This window comes from Pteropus medius, unplaced genomic scaffold (genome assembly GCF_902729225.1).
Source record: "Pteropus medius unplaced genomic scaffold, Ma_sr-lr_union100, whole genome shotgun sequence".
NCBI lineage: Eukaryota > Metazoa > Chordata > Mammalia > Chiroptera > Pteropodidae > Pteropus > Pteropus medius.
The window spans coordinates 18,797,875-18,823,738 of record NW_024346667.1 but is presented as its reverse complement, the minus strand read 5'-3'; the positions used below and the strand labels follow the sequence as shown (position 1 = coordinate 18,823,738).

The 25,864-nt window shown below is 42.0% G+C and overlaps 1 long non-coding RNA gene and 1 pseudogene across 1 annotated transcript in view; both read right to left on the bottom strand.

The window, feature by feature from the left end:
* Nucleotides 1-321: 321 nt before the first annotated feature.
* The window catches only part of LOC120613398 (uncharacterized), a 53,868-nt gene continuing 28,325 nt past the window's right edge, over nt 322-25,864 (bottom strand). The window contains exon 3 of the long non-coding RNA XR_005655693.1: nt 322-398. This is a non-coding gene — a long non-coding RNA (uncharacterized LOC120613398). The remainder of the gene's footprint in view (nt 399-25,864) is intronic.
* On the bottom strand, nt 22,434-22,586 carry LOC120613601 (uncharacterized; annotated as a pseudogene).

Here is a 25,864-nt window from a genome sequence, read left to right as displayed (position 1 = left end):
AGCTCTTCAGTACAGCCACACTGAGGAATAGGATGTGTTAAAAGGACGTAAATGCATAAAGTGATAACCACGTGGGCAGAATGTAGGTCCTTTCTCACTATTCCTTAACCATTATTGGTGATTCAACCTAACCTTAATTTACGTTCGGTTCTACTTAAAATGCTTATTTTCTGTCTTACTATAAAATGTTCTCTTCTAATGAAATCATTTCTAGGAGAGAAATGTACCAGGCCCACTTGCCATTAAAGCCCTATCAGGTGTCCGATCACTACCGTCCACGTTGTCCTCTGCCTCCCCCACATTCACTCCCTCCTTACCCAGCCTGGTTGTGGGGGGAGGTCTGCTTCATCTGAGAGTCGGGTCCGCCTTTGCCATTCCTGCCAGGGGGGCTGCCGCCTCTGCAAGTAAGGAAGCAGAAAGTCATTGCCTTGTCTATATGGGACATTTTAAAAGTCCTCCTGGTTTTTTTTTTTTTTTTTTAATAATCAAAAGGAGATATTTTTCCTCTCTCAGATTTAACAGATTTTCCAAGAGAAGCCAACAGTGGTTTCGTCACTGCACCCTGAAGCAAACATTTCAGAAACGTTCCCTATGGTTCTTTGTTAGTTGCAAAACAAGCACCAGAGGTCAATTGCTTCTTTCTCTGGCAACCTTAGAACACAGATGCTCTTGGCCAGCGTTTACCCACCAGGCTTTGGATGCGGGCGGGGGGAACTTCTCCTGAGGTAGATCTTGTAAGCAGCAGTCTTTGACTTAATAGAGGGAGTTTTAAGAAGGTTTCTATATTACTTAAAAAAAAAAAAAAAAAAGGGCAGCTAAATGAACCAATTTTGCTAGGGAGAAAACCCTTTTACTCTGTAGCTGTTAGAAAGAAGCCCTATTTCAAGTTGTATAATGGGAACCTAGGGATATCATCCTGGGTCAACTACACAGAACTCCTCATCCCCAATGCTCCCACATATCACAGCCATTCACCCCTTTAATGCAATGCCCGTGGAGGCACCAAGGGACATAAAAGAAATGCTCTCATGCTCTCGGTCACATGGAAATCTGGCCACATGAGAACGTTGGTTTTCACATGATACAAATAATGAAGACATAAAATTGTTTTGCTGTAAACTTCCCTAACCCTTTAGATGTTTAGCACCTCGGTAACATCTCAGTGAGAAAAGGCATCTGAGTGCCTTGCTATGTTGTCTGGTATTCTAGTATAAAAGTAAAGGCTGATTACAGTCCCTTATGTGAAACAGATTAAAATGGAAAAAAAAAAAAATTGAGACTTCTTACAGTCCCGTGATTAAAATCCTGTTGACTCTGCCTGAAAAGCTGTTAAACTTAAAAGTAAAAAATATGTCTCTTTCTGATTAGAAAAGATACTGCGTCCAGCTCCGTTTTCTGCCTACAGTTGCCACACAGGATAGAAACCGTGGGGCCCGTGAAGGCCTTGCAGAGATGGACCACGGCTTCAGGAGTCTGTGGCAGGAGATTCGACTTTGTCTTACAGGGAAAAACTGTCCCACAGAGCAAGGTCACATTCTGCCTGTCAGATCTAAGCATTTGCCCAGTGGTCTGATGATGCTCTACCCTTCAGGCATGGCCCTATATCACAGCTCTGGCCAGAAACGGCAAGTGGGAAGATGGAGGGGAGTATTAGGGTCTAATCTCTCTGTAAATCTTAGACTCAAAGATTTACAGAAATAGATCCATTGTTCACCCCAGATCATGAAAGGGCTCACATTCAAAAAATTGACGTAGGTTGCCTACTTCTCATCAAAGAGCAATAGTTCAAGGGTAGACTTTTGCGAAATAAGAATGACCAGACTCTGCATCTTCTTTGGATACTTCTCTTTATCTAAGAGATCGCAAAACTTTCCTGAAGGCAGCTTTCTAGGTACCTCCTCTCTTCCCAAAGTGTTTTCTTTTTCACTCTCCTTTTTCATTTCTTCTTCTACTCTTCTTCCAACTCTCCTCTCAGGTTTGAGCCTCAGAGAACGGGAGAGAACTCTGATAAAGTTTGAGAAGAAAAGCTTTCCAGTTTCTGGTCCTGGCAGCGGAGCCTGAAGAATTTTTGAGGCATTAAGTAATTAACCTCTCACCACTTCTGACTGTTAAGAGATGCAAGAGACGCATGCTACCGTTATCTCCCATTTTATAGCCAGCATAACAGGCAAACTAAAGTTTAAAGACTAGCCCAAAACACCAAAATCAATAAACAAGCAAGAAACACACACTCCCTTCCGCACTCGCTACTCACGTCCAACAGACTCATTTATTGTCAAATGCTTTCTTGCTTTGTTTAGTTTTAATCCCCACGCCACTAACATGCGAGCCTGGAACATGTTGGCTTCTCAACAGCTCACAGAACCACAATCATTTAGGATGGAAAGTAAACAGCAACTTATTCTCATAAGGAAGGTCAGCAGAGCAAGAATCCATAATAGTGAACCAGCCAGCTCGAGGCAAGCTGAACGCAATGGCTCTCGCTGACCAGGCTGCAGGATTCAGCCTGGGACTCTGATCTGAGATGCCCTGACTGATTTTTACATTATCTCCATCATCTTGATCATCTCCTGGTATCAACAGGGAAGAACTGCTGAGATCCCAACACTTTAAGTGTCCCTCATTTTTTGCCACAGGGCAAATGTCCCTATGCTTCTTCTTAAATACCTATCTGCTACATTCGAAATTCTGGCCAAAGCTAATGCTTAATTGGGAAACAAAATAATGTAACCAAGAAAAGGCGGGATTTGGAGTCAGGCAGACCGTCTTGAAATTCTGATTCTCCCCACTCACTGTAGCTATACAACTACAGGGCACGTCGCAGGGCCTCTGGAAGACTCAGTTCCCTGTCTGCTATGTGGGGATGACGATGCCAAGCATGAGACTCGCTCTATGACATAAGGGTTGAAAAGCCTAGAAAGGGTACCACATGTCTGGCACAGGACAGAGACTCAGAGCTCCTTTCTGTTTCCCACGTTTCATTGAATAATCAAACTTGATTAACTCTATCCAGTGTCCCTGTTACTTTACCCTGTAGCTGTTATTAACAGTTAAGAAACAATATTCTACAAAAATAAGATTACAAAAAAAGGAGTGCAGGGAGAGAGGGAGGAAGAGGGAGAAGAGGAGATTGAAAAAGATTGAGATTGAGAGAGGAGAAAAAGAGGAAGAAAATAAGGAAGGGAGGATGGAAGGAAGGAAGGCAGATGTCTGCTGACCAGGGCCGTCTCACACAGCATGACACGCTAGGAATGCGTACGGCGTCTGAAAATAGAGTGAAGATCTCATTTCCTAACATACGCTACCTTGGTGACCTTGGGCAAGTTACTTATCCTCTCTTCAGCTTTCTTATCTTTTAAATAGGTTTATAATAATAATGCCTACCTCATAAGATTATTTAGAGGATTCGATGTAATAATGGACATGAAGGTGTCTAGCACAGTGTCTGGCACTTGACAAATGCAAAAAAAAAAAAAGCTGATTGAATTTAAATGTCAATTCTAAGATTATTCGCATAAGCCCTCCCAGGGAGGATAACTTAGTTTCCTCATCTGAAATAATCAGAAGAGCCGCGCTAGCTCAGAGTGTGTAGAGCAGAATGTCCTAGAGGGACGCGATAGCTTCGCTGTACAGTTGCAATATTAAGTTGTTCTTATTAAAATAAGCTCTCCAGACTGCATGGGGACAGAATCAAATCCAATCCTTCTACAGCAGGGCAAGAAGCAATCAGTCTGCTCCTCAGCAAGAAATGATAAATAATTCAATGAGATGGAGATGCTAGTGTTCTCCCAATTTTTCTTCTTCTAGTGATGAATCCTGCTCATATTTCCCAAAACTATAAGTGGAATATCATTTCACAAACTAAGGGGGAAATAAGTCATGCTAGAAATGCAAGGATGTTATGACAATTCTTTTCCTACTATCAATCCTCGGCTATCTTTTCCTTGATTTGAACTTCTTTAGCACTGGGTTTACAGTCTGTACGACATTATTGAATAGATTATCAAACATCTAGAAATGGTTCTCTTTTCACCTTGTCATTGTCCCCTTAACAACACTGAGAGTTAACATTAATCGGGCACCCACTCTGTGCCAGGTGTCGCTTTATCATTTAATTCTCACAGCAGTCCTCTAAACTGGTTCTACTACTATGCTTGTTTCAAGAATAAAGATTGAGAGGTTAAGCAGCTTGTCCAGTGTCACACCGTTAACCGTGGCACAGCCGAGATTTGAGCCCAGACAGTAGGATTCCAGAGCATATACTATGGCGCATCTTACCAGCATGTAAGCTTCTTAAGGCCCAAGGGTACATCTTTCACCAAATTTACTCCCCCATCCTTCCTAGAACAGCACTGAGAATTGAAAGGTGCTGAGATGATTGGCAAATAGAATTCAATAAAGGCATTCACAGGCCCCCACTGGAAGACTTCAGCACGCACACTTTACCCTCCAGGACCGAGGCAGACAACCACACTGGCCACACTTGCACAACTCCAGGGGGCAACCTTCACAAAGACCACAATGAGAAAGAGCCTGCTAGAACAACATAGAGCCATTTGTCTCTTGCCATTTCAAACCCAAACCATTTCCCAAGCCCTTTTCAGTATACTCCACCCAGACTTAGCCCCTCTCACAAGCAGGAATATTTACATTCCAGGAAATAAGCAGTAAAGTTGTATACAGTTGACCCTTGAACAACACGGGGCTTACGGGCACGAACCCCCTACATAGTCAAAAATCCACGTTTAACTTTTGACTCCCCAATAAATTAACTACAGTTGGCCTACTGTACTCATAGCCTACAGTTGACCAGAAGACTTACTGATAACATAAACAGTCAACACCTATTTTGTATATTATATATATTATATACTGTATTCTTACAATAAAGTAAGCTAGAGAAAAGAAAATGTTAAGAAAATCAAAAAAGAAAACACATTTACCGTATTTATTGAAAAAAACCTGTGTATAAGTAGACCCTTGAATTTCAAACCTGAGTTGTTCAATGGCTAACTGTATATCTTTTACATTTCAATGCTCTGCATGCAGAAAACACTCAAGGAATATGTACTATAGAAAAAGAAAAGGCAATGTCTATGTCATTCCTATTTCTCATTTTATATACCAAAAAAGAAAAAAAAAAAAGAGTTTGGCCTGTGATGGGGAATATTTATAACCTTGAATGTTTTCTCTTGTGATCAAATATAATCTCAATACTGATCAGGAACACTTGATCATAGATCTATTTTTACTCACATCAAAAATGTCTAAATAGGTCATCGTACTTGATACAAGCACAACTGAGAGCTTTAAACCAGGATCACAGCTACAGAACCTACAGTGGTCCGGAGGGTCCCTGCCGCATGCCCAGAGGGTAGGGACATTATCTCAAGGAAAAGGGTGGGGACACTATCTCAAGTCACACAACCAGCCAAAGTCTCTTTAGCATAGCCAGAGCTCACAGTTTCCCCAAATACCAACTTATCTCTGTGGCTCAGGTTAGCCCAGGAGTGGAGATACCAGTGAGAAGATTTTAGGTAGTGCTTGAGTGGTTTAAAAACACAGATTCACATAGCAGGAAAATTTTCACCTCCTCAATTGCCTTTTAAGAATTCTAATTAAATCAAAGGGAACGTGAATTGAAAGCAATCAAAGGTTGCTTTTACAACCTTTCTACCCACTCTCATCACTTTTTTAGCAAAAAGAGAGCAGGACTCAACTTTAGAGCCTTTGGCACGCAAGTGAATCTAGCTTGAATTTAATAACATTATTCATTTTCATTATTTTTTTGTAGTTATCTTTATTGGCCAATGATATTTGTTATAATTTTATGGTAATGCTATAGCATTTTAAATAAATATTTAAGTTAAAAAATTGGCTGATTTTAAAGATAAATATTGAGCATGGTCTGGCTATAAATTGTGACAGTGGCAAATTAGTGAATGAAGATTGGGAATCACAAATAACAGGCTGTGAAGACAGATAGCAGTTCATCCAGGCGACGGAAGGAGCTGCAGAGGGAGAGCTAGCCAGGCAAGCTAGAGCACAAGATTCGAGGATTAATGAAGGGAACAAATGGCCTAGCGTACCACGAATGCCATCTGGGCTTCTGGGTCTGAGCTCCTGGCCAAGCAGATGCAGGAGTGACAACCACGGAATGTGAGCATTACTTGAAACCCTATGGGAGACAGCAGCCTTGGGTGCCCGAGGAGATGGCAAGGAAATGTGAGAAAGATGAAACATCTGGAGAAGTATAAAAACCCTGAGGCTAGGTGTCCCACGAGTGCTGTGTGAAGGTAATAAACACACAGAGGGAAAGCCCAGGGCACACCATGGAGAGACCACTGAGCTGGGAACCAGGAGACCTCCTTTGAATCAACTACCTGTCCCTAACTGTGTGGCCCAGGACAAGCACCCTTTCTGGGCCTCAACGTCCTCACCTGTGAAAGGTTCCTTCCAGTAACATCATTCTTTGCCTACGTCCTTTAATAAGTACATTACCCAAATTTCCAATTTAGTAATGGGGCACAATTTAAAAGAGATAATATATTTGCTTCTAGAACACTGTCTCTGCCCCTGATGCACGCATGTGCACGCACACACACACACACACACACACACACACTTGCAGTTAGAGTTATAATCATTTGACTGTTAATATAATCACTGGCAAATGCCGGTCATAAATACTCAGTGCTAACGGGGTCAGACTCTCTGATGGACGTTGAGGAATGTGCCTGGTGGGTGGTGGAGGGAGCCACTTTAGCAGGGAGGTGGCGGGGGGCATTAACTAGCGATGTATTCCCCTGAAGCCTTTCAAACACCAACACTCCCCACCTGCCTGACTCCACAAGGCCCACCTTCCTTTAACTGGTATTTGTCCAGCCTTTTGACAAAAGTACTTTTAATGTGGGGAAGTGCACATGGCACATCGAATCACAACTCTTCTCTCTTGGGAAGGAAGCAGGAAAGTAAAGGATGCGCCTTTGTCTTGGTAAGTGGAGGTTCAGATATTGCTTTCCTGAGACTCGTCCAGAAAAATTCTCCCTTCGTTAATTACTCACTAAAGGGCTATTGCACCGTCATAAGGTGTTCAAGTGGCAAACTGGAAAGGAAACAGCATAAAAATAAAATCAAAATGTTTTTTAGTATTTACTCTCAATTATGAGTAGAGGGATAAAGTATGGTTCCTATCTCAAGATGCTTGTAATCCGGCTAAAGGCTAATACGCACAGAGCAATGAAAGAGAGGAAACAGATAACCGAGCACAAAATTAGGTGACTTGCGTTGGAGACAACCTTCACTTTCACTGCCTCACCCCCAATCCCTTCGCCTCACCTCAGAGACATCGTTCCAAAACACAAAGCTGATGGCATTGCTGCTTTACTTAAAGCATTTCAACAGCTCCACCTCCAGAAAGACCACGTTCCTCACCGTGGTTTCATAGACCATGCAAGATTGGGCCTCTGTTCGCCTCTGGGGTCTCATTTCTCATCACCCTCCTTCCTCGCCGGTCCTGCATGTGTGCCCGGAAGTTTGCACCGTTCCCACCGCATTCGGGGTCAGGGGTCAGGGGCCAGTCCCAGCTCCCGCGCCTCGTTCCCAGCATGCCCCTCTACGCGCCCTGTTCCCGCCGCCTGGGACATTTACGCACACACTGCCCCTTGCTGACTACTGGGCATCCTTCGAGTCTCAGCTTAAACACCTTGACCCAGTGGAGTCTTTCCTTGCTCTCCTAGCCTCCTATCCTCCCACATCACAGCGTTTAGTGCCCTGCATCGTAAGTAGTTGTTAACTGGCCGTTGCCACCATTTTACCTTAAGATCTACGAGGCCAGGAACCACGATTGTCTTAGTCAACATGGTATTCCTTCCGCCGGCACAATGCACGTTTTAAGTGTTCATTCACTATGCTCGAATGAATAAACGTGTGCTGTGGAAAGTTAGCGCTGGTGAAGAACCCTAAGGACCAGAATGCCAAGAAAGGAAGGTTACACGAAGGAGGTGCTGCTCCACTTGCGTCTTTAGGGTGGGTAGGAATTCAAAAAGGGAGAGATTAAATGATGGTCAACAGTACGGGCAAAATACTTTTAACTATATCCAACCCATGGAGGGTGCTCAGCTAATTGCAAACTAATGAATAAATAGGTTTATTAATTTAAAAAATAAATGAATGGCTTTTTTGATGAAGGGACTAATAGTATGAATTAAAGGCATTTTTCTAAAAATATAACTTATGCCCTTTATCATAACCCACAAGCACATAGTAATAAAGTATGTGGATGGGCGTGAAAGAGTTATTAAGAAGTCACAAATAACCAGCATTTTCCCGGTCCCATGTCATTTCTGATGTCCTCCAACCCTAACTCCACCTGGATGTTTTCTTATTACTTTTAAGAGGTCCAGGAATCTAAAAACATGCCTTGCAGTTGCTTTCAAACTTTAACTACATATGTTCAAATGAGTTTTTTCCATAGTTCTCACCTTAACACAAAAGGAAATGCAGGCTTTCTACCAAAAGTATATCCAGAACAGAGTAGACTGACAGTTATTTCAAAGCCTATCTCAAAAATGTTTTTCAGATGTGATAGGTTCTGAGATTTACCCTCTTAAATGCTGTGGATTACCCTGGAATTTTTTTATTTGGTTTGCAATTTTCCCGACTAGAAGTCCTGATTAATAGGGGATATGGAGCCCTGTTTAGAAAAATTCAATACATTATGCTCTAGTCTAATATATCCTCAGCAACTCTCCTGCAAACCCACATTGTAGCATTCACATTCACTCTCTCTCCTCTGGGGTTTGAGGGGCCAGGAAAGGGAGAAGTGAAGAGAAAGAAACCAGCTCCTTGGCAGCTTCTCAACAATAGCTCCAGCTCCCCAGCCCCTCTAAAAAAAAAAAAAAAAAAAAAAAAAAAATCTTTTACATAGTCTCTCTAACCAAGAAAATATGCATAGCTTCCGGACAGATTGGATAACGTGGAGATTTGAGAAAATTGTACAATTCCCCTTATTTTCATTTCACCCCAAATGCTTTTGGTGCAAGTATAACTTCTACCTACACATAATAGTAGTTTCGTTTTCTTAAACTGATGAGTGGGAACGGGGAGCAGTAGTTGAGCAGAGGCCCTTGTTTAGGCAGGGTACATTAAAGTGATACCGGGTCTTGTGGCTGCCTCTTATGGCCATTGTTCAGCTGGAGTCCAATCTCATTCAGCAGCAGCACCAGCACCAGCTGACCCAGCTTCATTGAGATTATATTTTCATGGACAACACAAGGAAACCTTCCAACTTGTACGTTGGAGAATCAGAAGGAACCCGAATCCTAGTTCGCAGTTGCCAAGAAACTCTATATGATGCAGGTGCAAATCATTTTCCCCCCTCTTTTAAATTCAGACTCATTAAAATATGTATTTTGCAAGGGGATTAAATTCAAACATCTGGGAGAGGGAGGAAAAGTATCCACAACTCTCAAAATATTTTTTAACTTGGTTTCAGGTTTGGATTGTTTCATTTCTTTTAGGTTAGGGGTAAGAGGCTGTTTGCTGGTGGAATGACAGAAAGGGGCAAGGAGAGAGTTAGAAAATTACTTCGAAGGGTCCCAGACTTCATCAGCAGCCATAATTGTGGGAAAGTAACCTGAAGATGCCAAACAACAGGAAATTACCAGAAGAATCTGTCAGCACAATCAGCTGCTATTTTCATTGTTCTTTGGCAAATTTATACACAGTCGGGAACACCTGGGCTGGCCCGAAGCCCAGTTTTGACTAATTGCCAGGGGAGAGGAGTCGTCATTTGTCTTCGGAGGGATTTCCTCCATTCGCTCCTCAAAACATGTGGTTTCACTTTTCCCCTCTCTCCGCAGGAAATGGCAGGACAGTGAGACGCAAAATAAATGAGTTCACTTCCAAGAGGTTGCCTCCTAAGAGGCCACTCCAAAAATAACTGTCTTGTGAGAGGTTGTTAATAACCAAGATTCTATATACTGTCCTCAGAAAACAACATTTCAAAGGCACGGCGATTTCCAACCCCTAGCCCCTTTTCTTCCAAACGCAGGGCACATTAAAAATAAAAGCCATGGGAGATCGAGAGAAGTAATCAAGTCCCCTGTCTCATAGAGGTAGCGAATGTCACTCTCTCAGTCCTTTGCAAAGCCCCTCTCCTTGGAGTACAACCTTACCCAAATCCTCTTCCCTGATAAATGGAAGGTGAAATTGGAGCAGTAAGAGGTACCAGAGCTTGGTCTCCCTAGCTCTTTCTTGCTGCCCATCACTGACTTCCCACTGAAGCCCAACATTTCAAGTCCTCAATGAGGACCAAAAGATATTCCTTGAAGGCATGAACCAAGCCCTGCTCTTTTGTGTTGCCTGAACTTGGCGTAGAGTTGGTGGTGCTAGATCAGTATTCGTTGGACGAAGATCACTGTGGGTTTTGCACAAATCACCTGCTTTGTGGCATGCGGCCAGGAGTGGGTGTAGATATTTATAAATTTCTTAAACTTCAAGAGATCACCTTTTTACGAGAACCACCTGCCAGGGTGACAGCCTTCTCCCTAACCTCTCTCCATATTTTTATAGGTTAACATGCCACTATGTGCATGCATGTACACACACACACACACACACACACACACACACACACATTTCTCCTCCATACCCTCATACCCCTCTCATTATTACAAGTTCTGGCCAAGATATCCTACTTGGGTAGCAGAGTCATGTTTTATATTCCTTCTTGAAGTCAACAGAGCTTTTTAACTTAATTGCCTAGTATTTTAAATGTGCTGATTGGGAAATGTCACAGTGACAGTATGTTTCATATTGAAATGTACATCCGCCTTTGGTATATTTTCACCTGTGTTGTGTTCAACCTCTCCAGTGATTTAGGGGTTCTGGCATCACGTCAGCAAAGAATCAACTGCTTTTCCTTTCTTTCCTTCTTTCTTTTTTAAAGCATTTGGAGCATGCGGCAGATCATTACTACCCTAGGTGAAGCCAGCAACATTTGGGTTTGATTTGGTTTCAGTCGCAGATCCCTTTCTCAAAGTGGAGCTGCAATGTAATTCTAAACTGACCCACCTTCCCCCTAGCAAAGGTGAAAAAATGTTATGGAGAGTTTTACAACCCGCAGCCCATCATTTATGCCGAAACGTGGGGAGAGTTCAGACTTGGCTTATTTTCGCTAACTCCGAGATGTTTTGACATGTTTATTTGTTTAATTTGTTTATTTTGACTAGCTCTGATTGTAATTGGCAGCAGTGTGTGGAATTAACATTAGACAGTGTCTTAGACTTGTCTGTTACAATAATGCAAAAAGAATGTGAAGAGAAATCTACCCGCTCCATAACAATAGCAAGCAGGCAGGAAAACTGTGAGAGATTTCTTTCACGAAAAGAAATGCAACCTCAGTTAAATTTTATTTAAAAATTTACATGACTATGGTACAGATTATACTTGAATGCTAACATTTCTTTTATTCAATAAACCCGGCCCCTCTGCTAATATACTTATACAATGGTTACAAAAAGTGAGATTTTAAAAATCTAATCTTTGAGATCTGGGTTTGGGGATTTTTTTATTTTTCTACCTATGTATAGATCTTTAAAAATGAAAGCGCAATAACTATTTAATAGCATTGCATAATGGTAGAATAATCGCATAGTAGCTAATGCATTTGTATGGTTGAAAACGTACTTTTTGAATTCTTGGTCTAAGAATCCCTGAACAATTAGATTTACACCTCAAACAGAGAAGTTTATCTAAATTAGTCAATTTTTCCTGTATTCTTGCCATCTTTTCCAAGACAATAGTCATATCACGCTTACTTTCTTCTTGGCGCTTGCAAGGGTCTACATATTAAGCCCGTTTCACAGGGTTAATTCACACTCCATTTATAAAACATAAAAAATCCATTTTGAGAGGGGAAAAAAAAATTTTGTGTTCCTTGTTCAGCCAGACCACACATGGAAGTTCGTTGTGCCCTTTACAAGCACTAGTTTTAAGCCATCCAACAGCGTCCTGTTCGCCCAGCCTCATCCCTTGCCTTGGAGTTGAAGACTGTGCTCCTAGGCATATCTGAGAGGGCATCTGGCCGCACTCCTTAAAGGGTAGAATAAAAAATCAGTTCATCTACATATTCTACTGCCAATTATGCACAGAGCGCAAACATGCTTTGCTCACGTTTATTATCCCATAAATATTTTCCCCATGCGCAGTATGGTATATTGCTGTGTGTGATCCTGACTTGGAACACCATATGCGCTCCGAGACGGGGGCCAAGTTCAGGTTGCCATATCTATGCCAAGCAGCCCAGAGGTCTCTGCTATGGAATATTTGCTCTAAGAAGCCTGGACTCTCTAGACAATTGATCCCTGAGCTTCTATTACCCTTTAGCTTACATTGGACTTCTTGGGGGCAGGAAAACCCACCCTAAGAGCACAGGAGTGACCCATGACACTGTGCTGTCCCTGAGGAGTTCCCTGCTGGGCTGTGTTTTAGGCACCAGCTCGTGTTGTTGAAGGGAACTGGGAAGACAGATTTCTCTCAGGGTGCACTGAAATGTTCTTTACAGAAGATTGAAATGTATTATTTTTCCTCAAGCTTCAATGACAAATGCAAGGTCAGGAATTAAGGGCAGTTTAAAAAATATGATATGGATGTAAACATCAAACTTGCTAGCAGACCCACCACAAAAAAAAGAAATGATAATTATAAGTAGTGATAGAGGTGCTAGCTAACAGTACAGTGCCAATCATACTGCAGTATATAAATGTATAATCAAATCAATATGTTGTACGCTCTCAACTTACACAATGTTATTTGTCAAATATATTTCAACTTTAAAAATACAGTATGGAGAAAGAAAGAACGGTGCAAAGTTCTGCATTTCCCAAAATGCATTCTGAGTTTTCCCAAGAGGAAAACAAAGGGGAGAGTTACAAAGGACGGAAATCCCAGATTGGCAGCTTGCAGGGCCCGTGGCACCCACGCAGTCCCCACAGCCTATGTGCCCTTTCACTATGGCGAAACCTTGTAGAATAAAGAGTCACCCTGCCAAAGCCTCTGGAAGAACTGGATTCAAGGGAAGAGTGAAGAAGGGTGGAGGAACAGGTAAATGTCCGATTCACAGCGGTTCTTCAGTGTTTGGTGAAAATACAATCTAGGGGAACGCCTGAAGATCAGAACGTGGTTGTTCTCATCTCTCGTGTTTGATATCTCAGCAGGTCTGACAATGAAACGCATGAGGAACTTTGAGAGCCTGAACCATCAAGGAGAGATTGGACTAGGCCTCCAGACTTTAGAAGGACAAACAACAGCTTTGAAAAGAGGTGGGTTTACTATGTAACATTCATTTAACTACTTGATTCAAAGAACTCACATGCCCGACTCCCTGAGTATTGGGTTCATTGGAACTCAGCTAATATCTTAGGAGAACCAGCCTGGACATGAAGATAAGGAATTTAACTTCACATCCAAAAGAAGAGGCAGCATTTAGAGACTTTTCCTTTTGGTCAAGAAAAATTGAAACTGTACAGAATCGTAACAAAGAACAACAAAAGTAAATCACTTCCCACTTAAAAAAAATTTTACCGTGACCATACTTACAACCAGTGTTAATGGAGGAGTGACTGGAGAGTCAGAAGTTCTGTCTCCGATTTCTACTCTGCCCCCATTTTACTGGGTTACCTTAGACCAAGCCCTTGCCTTATCTGTTCTTCATTTTCTCCAGTAGTTCAGTTGTTCAAATTACTTTGAGCTTCTTGGAAGAGAAATGTGTCATACAAAGTGTTATTATTATTACCTATCTCCAAAGGGAAAGCTTAGATTTGTTAATATGAAATGGTTGACTTTCTTTTTGGCTAAACTAAGTAATGAAGCATGGGCCAGAAGTGTTTTTAAGCTCCTTAGATATAGAGGTTATATAAATACAAAGCAATATTATTGAAATGAAACTTCTTTAGGGCATTTGCCAAGGGACCCAGTGTTAAGAATATCTTACAGGAGAAGATTAAATGAGGGATAGTCTAATGAAGTCTTGCTACTGGAGGTTCCATCAGGGCCAGTTCTAACTCCCGCTGGAAATCTGGGTGATTTAGAATAAGGAGAGCAACCAAGAAGTGGCAACCTCAAAGAAGAGTTTTAAAACCATTTTACTGCCTGCCAGTGTAGTTTCTATGGCTTCAGAGAGTTCCCAAACTCATTACATTGAAAATTATCAAAACATATTCAAAGAATCCTTTAGGATAATAATACCTTATATGTGTTCACCTTAAAAAAAAAAAAAAAAAAAGAAAGAAAAAGGAAAAAAGACTCGCTCTTCTAATCATCAGGAAAAAACCTCTGCCTTTTAGAAATTAGATTCTTCTGCTTAAACAGAAGTTCTTTTAGTTTACTGTCTAGTCATTTTAAGATACACAAAAGCCGTAGCTAAGATAAATGAAATAATTGTCATAGTAGAAGGAAAGGGGTAAGTACTGGCCAGAACTGTGACAATTAGGGGCCTGCTCCAGAACCAAGAAGATAGCATCAGTCTGCAGTTGTCCCATTGCCACCCCCTACCCCAGAGTCACTCCCCAACTATCTCTTGCCACACAGAGCCAAGGATGGTAATGAGATAGCATAACACTTTTTCTGATATGACACTTTCTGGTGTCACTTTATAGAGAAAGAAAATTGAGAATAACTGGCAACCTAACAAATGAAATAAAAAGAAGAAATAAGAGAGCATCTCATAAACATAAATATCATATCTTGTAAAATATGTAAAAATAGCTGTCAAACTAAAGAGTAAAATAAACACCAGGAGACCTGACTTCTGCCCTGCTCTTTTAGTACCTTGCAGGTGACTGCGGATATGTCACTCAATTGTTTCTGGGCCAGAATAACTGCATCTGATGAACTGAGACTACAGTACTAATAGTGCCCCCCGCACACACACACCTCACAATTGCTCTGTGGAGCAAAGCAAGTAGGGGGTATGATCAGGCTTTGAAACCTGTTACGTCTTGTACGAACATATAGTATTATTTTTCTTGAGGGTTGAAGTAAAGAAAAATAATTCAATGATCAAGTCAGAACTATCGAATGGTCTGAGTAATGCTATATATATACTGACTTCAGTGTTGCTAGTCGTGAAATGAAGAAGCATTGGAAGCCAAAGCATTTAGGAAATCTAAAAGGCTTCAAACACAACAAATGGGTATGCACTAGCTTTTAACTATAAAAATGGTTTCTTATTTGATCCAAAAGCCAAACCAAATTCTATCTGTCGAGAGAAGTTGCCTCTCTTGTCTTCCAAAATGCTCTTAGCCAAGAACTCCCCTCTGTTGTTTTATTTGTTATATAAGGTTTGTAAGGTTATATAAATGCAAAGTAATGTTATTTGATTTAATATGAAATTCTATTCAATTCGATTCAACAGATGTCCCCTGAGAAGTCTCTGCCTTGAAGAATCTGGGCCTCCCCACCTAAGAGTCTCCTAAATATTTGCACTCTGGCATTTAAACGGCCTTCATTCAGACTCTCTTTTCTCCTTTACTTTTGTTCTTCGAACCCGCCTCATCAGCCACCTGCCTCTCCTGCTGGCCCAGACCCTTACCTTGGAGCTCCAGGGTAAAGGGACAGTCAGTGGCTGACCCTGTGCGAGGTGGTTTTAGGATCCCCATGGAACCTGCACAGTCCCGCTCTAGCCATTTTGGATCCCCGCAGCCAGCCCTTAACCACCTTGACTTCCCAGTCATCAGATTCTAGCTGTTGGTATGCCTTGCACACAGCCTGAGCAGACAGCCAGTGAGTGGCCACTGACCCCAAGGCAGAAGGCTCTGACAGTTCCAGCTAGGGTTGTCTGAAAAGCATTGGGAAGTGACCTACACCATGAGTACGTGCCGGCATTATTCTACTCATCCTTTCTCCCACATTTTCTTTTTCTTCCTTAATTCTGTTTTCCCTTCTCTCCTCTCCTGTGATAGGCCGGCCAGCAGCAACTGTGCTTAGCATCCTACTCAGAGCCAAAGAGATTTCTGGCTATCTCACCCTTGCAATATGGCTACGACAAGAAGCCCCTGTTTTCTCTCTCCCCATCTTGCTCCAACTCCTCCTCAGCGATGTTTTGTTTTTAGAACAATAGCGTCAGTTAAGTTCCAGGAGAGCATCGGGCCCCACAGGTCTTGGTGTTCCCTGTATAACCCAGTTTTCTCTCCCACGAGCAGGAAGCCACTGGATCTCTTTTGCTCTTCTCTTACGCGTCCCACAAAACCTCAAGTTGCCCCCTCAGTGGTCAGACCAAGCCAGAGGGCAATGACTTTCCCAACTCAGGAGACCCTTAGCCTGAAGTCTGACAGGGGCCAGGTCCAACTGTTGTCTATGGGTAGGAAGCAAACAATTTCATACCCAGCAAAGCGGGCTACTTAGTATTTGATTTGAAACAAACCAACCGAAAAAGATTTTCAAAGAACAACAAATCCTCTTGAATAAAAGAGAAAGAGGAAAATGTTGCTTGGCAGTTTCTCCCACTGGAAGGCTAAAACGTGAGTGACAGAATATAACCAAATCTATGCTCCCGACAATGAAAAATACAGATGTGGCTACGGTTGGACTTGAAGATATAGGGCAAAGGGCGGGAAGGTAGAGCGAAAGAGTCCAGAATCAGACAACTCTTAAGCAAAATTCTTGGTATATTTCCATTCGATAAACAGGAGATTTTAAACTTCAGCAACATAGAGGAAGTGATTCCGGGAGCAGAGACAAAGGCATAGATGGCTCTCTATTGCCATCCAGTGGGTAAGTGCTGCATGATGGCCAGATTCTTTGAAATATTTCAGTGCATAAAATTCAGTCTGCATAAAATCAAGCTATCTCTCTTTTCCAAAGAATTACTAAAGCTTCCAGAATGTCCCTCTCCTTCCCCCTGTCCTCCCACCTCCCTCATTAGCTGCCTTTGTTTGTCTTTCAGATAAAGGGATCTTGGCTGGCCTCTCCTTGTTGACTGAAAAACTCAATACTCAAAAAAGAACAGCTTTGGTGGGACTTGAACCAAATCTGCAGCTCCCTTAATTGGTTTAAAAGATGGGGAAGAGGGATGTGGAGAGAGGATAAATGAGAACCAGGGAGAGAGTGAGAGACTAGCTTCATCTGAGTGCCAAATGGTAGATAAACCCTTTTTATGGACTCATTTGGTCCCGGCTCTACAAAGGCTCCTCTAATTGAGGGAGGAAGCAGACAAAAACGCAGTTTTAAGTGACATTTGATTCTTCCTGAAGAATACTAAAGTTTGTGGTTGATCTGGAGAGCAGATAAGGGAGAATCTTGAGTCACTCTTTAAATCCATGGGTTAGTTAACCCAGAATGAAGTATTTCATTCAAACTGTCCTGGAATTTTTGTTTCTAGCCCATGCCTGGCTTTTCCCTCAGTGAGCCTTCCTTCCTCCGGTTTATGCTCTGATGCAGCTGGCGTAAGCCCAGGAGCCAAGGTCCTGTCTTTCTAACCACGGCCGGCTGACCACGGCGTCTGTGCCAGACAGGGTTGTCAATGGCCCAGGAGGCATGAGGCACCTCAGGATATATTGCAGGGAGTTTCAAAATGTATACCCCTGAGCTCTTGGTTGTGCTGGGATCTCACAAATGTTTGACTTGAGCATCTTTAAAATTTCTTACCTTTAAAAAAAGTAAATTACACTATCAAATGTCTTATGCATCAAATTTTAACACATCAGGACACCAATAAGTTGTGTGTCTAGACTTTTTAAAAACCCAGGCCTACGCCTGTCTCCTCCTATAATATTATACGCGAACGTTCTCTGAGTGTGGCTGGCTGTGCTCAGGTTATGTCAGGCCACATCACGCATGCCTGCTCAGAGGCCGTGTTCTCCCAGCATATCGTCAGTTGTATGGTAATCGGTAAAGAGACGGCAAGACTCGTGAGAACATCACATTATAAATAGTTTTAGGATTTATTATACATTTTAGATGCTTTCTATTTAACTTATCTCTGTGATAAATGATAGTAACAGATGTTAAATATTGGTAGTAATTCAACTTAATTTTTTTTTTCAAGAATCCAACTACTCCTCTTTTGGGCTTTGTATCAATTTATTTGAAGAGTATCTAGAGATTGCAATATGAGCTAATTTAAAACTGTTACCATTTGCAAATACTTATCTGTATGAATTAAAATTTTCCCAATACCGTTCTACCCAAACAAAACAAATACTATAGTAATACAGCCAGGATAATGTTTATCAGCAGACTTCATTAACGAATACAATAAACGGCTATTGTCTGAAAAAGTCTATACAAAAAGAGCATAAGCTTAAGAGTCTGATATGGGCCAAATGGTGTGGCCCTCCCAAAATGTGTATGTTGAAGTCCGAATACCCAGTAGCTTAGGAAATAACCATATTTGAAGATAAATTCTTTAAAGAGGTGATTAAATTAAAATGAGGCCATTAGAGTTGGTCCTGATCCAGTCTGACTGGTGTCCCTATAAGGAGAGGGGATTTGGACACACAAGGAGACACCATGGGAGTGGGTGCACAGAAGAGAGGCTGTGTGAGGATGCGGGGAGGAGGCCGGTCGTCTGTTAGCCAAGGAGAGAGGCCTCAGAAGAAACCAAACCTGCCGATGCCTTGCTCTCAGACGTCTAACCTCTAGAACTATGAGAAAATAAGTGTCTGTTGTTTAAATCCCCAGTCTGTGGTATTTGAGCTAATACAGAGTCGAAAACAATTAGGTTCGAAATGTCTCACTCTACCATGTATTAAATAGCTTATTGAAATGTAACTTACCTGTCATAGAATGTATCTATTTTAAGTGTAAAATTCAGTGATTTTTAGTATATTTACAGAATTGTGCAGCCATCACCACAATACCTATGTAATTTTGAGAAAGACACGTAACCTCTTTGGGCCTTAATTATTTCATCTGTAAAGTGGGGCTAATACCTTTTACATGACGTTTGTTTTGAGAATTGAATGACGTAACAAAAACACATGGCATATGTGTTTGCCTCCTTCCTTCCTCAGTCTTTCTCACGATGTGGTGCCCTTTGACTCGAACCCAACTAAGTCTCAAATCCTTGATGCTAGCCAGCGCCACGTTTCCTGTCAAGGCTGCAGTTTTGGCAAAACTTGGCACAGTAACGCCCTTCGCTCCTACTTACCAGCCTTGCCCCAAGGAGAGAATGGTCAGGTTCGTTGTGGAGTCGGTCACCTTCCCCTGTGTGGCAGGCTCTAGTACTTGTGTCTTCATGTAATTCCCTTCCCCCGAGTTTTATATAGTCCTAGAGACTCGCTCCTAATGAACAGATCATAGCAGAAATGATGGGATGGCACTTCTGAGATTGAGTGACAGCCTGTGGCTTTCCCCTTGGGCATCCTTTCTGTCTCTCTCGCTTACCCACTTACTCTGAGGGAGGCGAGCTGCCATGTTGTGAGCTGCCTATGGAGAGTCCATGTGGCGAAGAACTTCTGCCTCTGGCCAGCAGCCTTTGGAGACCTGAGTCCTGACAACAGCCATGTGCACGAACTTGGATGTAGATCCCTCCCCATTTGTGCCCTGAAATGACTGCAGCTACGAGCAACACCTCCACTGCAGCCTCATGACGGACCCTGAGCCAGAGGTCTCAGCTAAGCTGTGCCAGGATTCTTTACTCACAAAAACTGCAATCATAAATGTTCGATGTTTTAAGCTGCTTAAAGGGGCCATTTAAGGGGCCAATAGACGACCAATACACCTACCTTCTAGTACTCTAAAAGGAAAAGTTCCAAAACCAGGTTGACCACTCTGGCTACTAAGATTGGCTGGGTCTAGGTCAGATGTTCACTCCTGCAGCTCATGTGTCTGTGTCAGTTGTCAGGGAGCAGAGAAATTAGGGTGGGGGAAGAGGGAAAGAGGAACAGGAATGTACAAACAGAATATAATTCTCTGCCCAGTGCTTAACATACTGTCAATGATCAATTAACTAGCAAGTAACATCAGCCTACACTTGTCCTTTAAGAATCTGCTAAAATTCCAGTAGTTTATGGCTGCTACCTCTTCTTCCCATGCTTTGCAAAAATCATAGCAGTTCACGTGTCCCGTTTTCTGGCTCACTGCCCCTCCCACAAGGGAATTCAGTTCGTTTTGCCTTGTGACCTCGGCTCTCCAATGGGCTCAAAAAAGTTACGATTTTATAGACTATCCAGCTTTTTCTCCTTGTTAATGTTCTCTTGTGGCTTTCTCCATCTAAGTGGAAGTGGAACCCTAGCCTGGGTTTGAATTTTGATCTCTCCCTTCCTTTCCTTCTGACCAGATGCTGTGACGCAGGCCCCAGAAGACAAGACCACTCAGATTCACCCTTTCAGTCCTAGGTTTACAGCTGGCTGGGCCCACATACCCACTGATCCATAAAAGCAGATGTGCCTATTTCCCTAGAGACGAGAGAAGAGAGTTGCCCTAGCAATGAATTTGAAGACCATCAAGGCTGAGCCTCACCCACTGCTTGAGATTCCCACCATTAAAGTCAGTAACGAATTTGACAGCAAATCCTTTGAAGGCAGGCCAGCACACTAAAAGGCAGAAGACCCCGGTGTAGGAGATTTGGGTTTTGGCCTAGTTACCCACCATGTGGGCAAATTGTCTTGGGCAATTCACTTCAGTTATCTGCACATTAGTTTTCTTATACATTAATGAAGGACCTAAATGATATTCCTTGTGACAAGATATAATTTAAATTCCACATTTATCAGAAAGAGATGTCTTTTCTCTTCTGATTTGCATTTGTATTACTCTGGGCTCCTCCAAAAGATTCCAGGGTTATGTTGGGCTGTAAGCGGATGAGACTGACCAGTTAGGTCTTAGTAAAAGTTAAGGAGAACTGCAGGAATTCTATTCTCTGTTTGCACATTCCTGTTCCTCTTTCTCTCTTCCCCCCTTAATTTCTCTGCTCTCCAACCCCTGACACAGACACACAAGCTGCAGGAGTGAACACATGACCTAGATCCAGCCAATCTTAGTACACTTGACCCTAGAATAACGAGGGGCTTGGGGTACCGAGCCCCACGCTGTCCAAAAACTTAATAGCCTACTGTCGACCAGAAGCCTTCCCAATAACAAACAGTTGGTTAACACATATTTTGCATGTTATATGTGTTATAATATACTGTATTCTTACAATAAAGTAAGCTACAGAAAAGAGTCATTAAGAAAATCATAAGGAAGAGAAATACATTTACAGTACTTATTGGATAAAATCCACATGTAAGTGGACCAGCGCAGTTCAAACCCATGTTGTTCAAGGGTCAGTTGTACTTTTATCCCTCAGTTAACAATGTCTGATCTAAGAAGTGAACGTAGGAGAACCCTCCTCTTGGATTTCTCTAAAGATTCTGGAAAAGGTAGTTTTCCGGCTCTGTTGGCTAAGCTGGGAGATCGTGCGCCTGAGACTGCTGGCTACCACCTGGAGAGAATCTAGCTGCAGAATGAAGCCAAGATCCCATTTCTAAGACTCCGATCCTGCAACTCTTTAGAGTCCGAGCAACCTAGGCCCCTTCCCAGGTATGTGAGTCCATAAATAAAGCTGGGCTGACTTGAGTTTCAGTTACTTGCAACCCAAACAATCCTGATAAATACAGAGATTGAGAGGCTGTGGAGGTAATCAAAACAAGTCCTACAGGATGGAGCATGGAAGGAAAGGCTTCGGGCTAAGTGATGGGGCACTTCAAGGCACAGGATCCAGGGAACCCAGGTAAAACATCCAACTTGATTCCTGTCCAGTGTACATGGCTGCAGTTTGCCAATTACTTCTCAGAAGGTGGAGAAAGAATGCAGGCTTGTTTGCAAGGTTTCGTGCGAGATCCTTATCAAACCCTCAGGCAACAGGGTAACCTGGACAGTTTCTTTCAAGCTCTATTTGTCTGTGAAAACCAATGGATAGAGAAACCTGTATCCATTGAAAGGACTAATCTAGCAACCTGTGCTGTCTCTAATGCTAGCAGTCTCTGCTTTTTAAAATGTAATGTGACTATGGGGACAATGTCATTGGTTAGATTGTCCTGTTACCAAATTTCAACTGCAAGTGTACTCAGGGCAGTGGTATTGTGTTAGAGGGGAAAGCATGGGTGTTAAGTGGAGTCACACATCATACTCTCTCACCCAATCCCCACTATGTGCAAAGGTGAAGGGCGTCACCTCGCTTTTGGAGCCATGAGTCCCAGCAACTCCTATGGGGATAGAGTCAATAGCCTTGGCCTTGGTCTCATTAGTATAAGCTCCAGCCAGCTGAATTAATCATAGAAATGAGCACTTGTCTGTGTAACACACATTTTCCCAGGGCACTTATGCTCTGGGCTTAAAGGGAAGTTACATTAATAGCAGCGATCCATATTTTGCTGAATTTTTCCACCCTGCTTGCTATAACAGAACACCCGACCCCTTAACGAGTTCCTCCAATTTTTTTTTTACGCCTACAGCACCTGGTTTTCCTACGTAGTCTCCCATCTAAGTACTAACCAGGCTCAACCCTGCTTAGCTTTCGAGATCAGACAGGGCTCGTCCCTGCTTAGCTTCTGAGATCAGACGGGATCGGGCTTGTTCAGGGTGGCATGGCCATAGACATGAGTTCCCCAAAATTTGTCTTAAGCCCTCTGAGGGGATTTTACTATGCACAAAAACAGTCCGGACAGCTACAGTATGGAGCCCACCTACTTACTTTTTTCCATCCTCTCTTTCTCTGCCCCTTTAATGTTTCCAAAAAGGGCTGCCACTGACTGTGTCCTTCAGATGCTCGTAATGCACCAGCATCACGCTCTACAGAAGTAAGAAAAAAAATCTTCCTCCAACTCCTAATATCCACCTACAGGAACCACCGACCACTAGTATTGCATCCTGTGAGTACACACACACATATACACACATACACACACACGCCTTACTAACAAGATCTGTCACATTGACCCCAAAGAAGGGGTATGTCATACCCCAAATTGTAAAGGAATTTTTCGTACAGAGCTGTCTTTTCCATTCCCATACGTAGTTCTGTTCTTTTCATTTCCCGTGGACCCAGATGTGAATCCACAGTGCTAACCGGGAAGCAGTCTCGCAGACACCCCATGCTGTCCTTGCTCCCTCCACTGCCAGAGCACACACTTCACCTGCCCAACAGTATCCCCTCCCTGTCATCCACAACATCCCGGTTGGTCATAATCAATCCGTGGGCCACAAGCTTTGTGCTTCACTTTGCCGTTTTGGTTGCACGTATATAATTTCTATTTTGCATAGCATAATAGATAGTACAGCAATTGCTACTGAATCCAGTAATGCTTGAGAAGGAAGAATCATTGCCTTGGCTTGCCTTAAAGAAGGGGCTCACACTCTGGTGTGCTTCACAGTTCAGTAAAGAAGATGAATGCGGTAGGAATCATCTTAAAAGGACAGAATTTATTTTTTCTCTGTTCCTCGCCTGCCATCTTATGGAGATATATAGGAGCCATTAAAATAGAGAGTCTAGCTGCAAAGCAGAAGAAAGCGTAGCGGGTCAGGACTCATACAGTCTACCACCAAGGAACGTCAATCAAGTTGTTGGATCGCATGGTGACCTTTTAAACTTAAATTCAAATCTTAGGTACCAGGCCCCCTTATCTTTCTAATCTTGTGTTAGGAACTTTCTTATGTATTTTCCCATTTAATCTCCATGATTAAATTGTGCCAGTTATGATATTTGAAACAAAATATACTGCTTTACCTTTTGCTCTCCAAGTAATATACCCATTCACTCTAGAAGAAAAAATCTGATAAAAAGAGATATTTTAAAATCATCTATAATTCCTGTGCCTAGAGAAAAGTATTTGAACATTTAGATATATGTGGTATATATTATTCTACCATATTTTTCTATGCATATATAACATAATTTATATTACAATTGTAAAACTACCTTTTTTCTCAACAAGATATTAGTGAATATTTTTCTATGACACAAAATATTTTCTATAACATGTTAAGGTTACACAAAATTCCGTCATACACCATACATCATGATACATTTAGCTGCTTCCTTATTGTTAAGGGCTTAAGCTGTTTGCAATTTTTAGTTCTTATAAAAATACTTTGACAAACATTCTAATAGCAAAATCTTTGCACACAACCATGATTCTTCCTTTTGGATTCATTCTTACAAGTAGAATTTCTGGGTCATAGCACATGTAAATATTAACACTTTTCTTCTGTGTTGCCAAATATCCCTCTAGAAAACCTATAGCAATTTATATGACAACAAGTGGCATAAAACATAGTAATTTCCCTGCTGGCATTTTTTTTTTTCTCTTGTCTTTGCTGATTGTTTAGAAAAAAATAACTTTTAATTGTTTAAAATCTGCACTTCTTGACATTTACCAGTATGTTAATTATCTTTTTCATAGATTTACTGGCTATTTATATTTCTTCTTATGTAAAGTGATGTTCATTTTTTGTCTCTTTTCTATTAACTCGCTCCTCTTTTTCTTGTTGATTTCTAAATGCTTTTTATTAAACCATATGCATCATAAATATGTCGTGATTAACTCTTCCATATGCACCAAAAATATTGTCTCTCAGCTTGTCTTTTAATATTTAGTATTTGATATATATAAGTTTTCATGCTGAATTTTTATGGTGTCAAATTATTCCATATTTTTAATGGTTTTTGTACTTTCATGCACACTTAGAAATTGCTTTATTATCTTTTAGAACTGTAAAACTTCATTTTTACATTTAAATCTGTACTTTGGGAGTGGTCCGAAGCAGAAATCTACCTTGATCGAATGGCTATTCATTACTAGGTGATCCATTCTCTTCCCATGCAGTTGAACCGCCAGTGTTACCACATAAAAATTTCTGTTGTTTTGAGTCTTTTTCTATTCCTTTCCATTCATTCAGCACACAGTGTCTGTCATCATTCCTGTGCCCTGCCTTTTCCACTTACCCTACTCTACCACCGGGAAACTGCTTGCTTTTCTATACAAAATGAAGACAAGTCACCTGTTGTTTGATCTCCTCAAACAGCTAAAAGCGGAAATGATTAGCCACAGATATTTTTAAATCAAAGGGTATCATTTCAAAGGAAATTATCCCTAAAGTAATGGACTCCAATCCTAGTGTTTTTGTCGCCATTAGCAACTGAAAGAAAGAAAAAGTCCTATTAGAATACTTGTCTCTCCCTTTATTGTCCCCTGAGTCATGTGGAGATCGGGGAGTTGGCTAGAAGAGCCATGCTATCTAATGCGCATACAGGAAGCTGAGAGCCCTGGCCTCTCCATCTGGCCATTTTCGTCTCTTGCTGCTCCTTTAACATGGCAGAGTAAGAATCCACTTATGACATTGGGTAGTGTAAATAGGCCTTTGACCCTACACTGAAGACCTCGATCACTCACTGTTTTGAATCTGTTTTTGGTCAACTCAGTTGGCCCGAATGCAGCTCTAATGAGGCTGAGGTCATGGGTTCAATACCAGTGTGGTCTAATCACCAATAAGTCAGCGGTCTCAGGGCCTCAGCCTATACTTCTCAACCAAGCCAGCCATTTTGCATATCCCAGCTCTGGTCACACAGGGGACAAGGTGAGAGAGCAGAGATAAATCAGAACAAATCTCCCACCACAGTGGGACGTGCGCTCAAGGCCCTGCTGCTGGCAGGCAGGTCAGTAGCAGAGTTTTGGATATGAGCAAAGAGAGCACATTTTTACATTGGCGTGACGACCGCCAGTAATCGGCGTCTACGCCGCCCCATCCAGCGGAGGGGCTGCCAAGCTCTCGTCTCAAAAGACTTATTATTCTAATTTAGAGGATAGAGGTTGGGGTGTGGAGGGGCTGTGCCTGGGCTTTAAGGGGAATGTTTTCAGTAACCATTGATGCCTAAGGG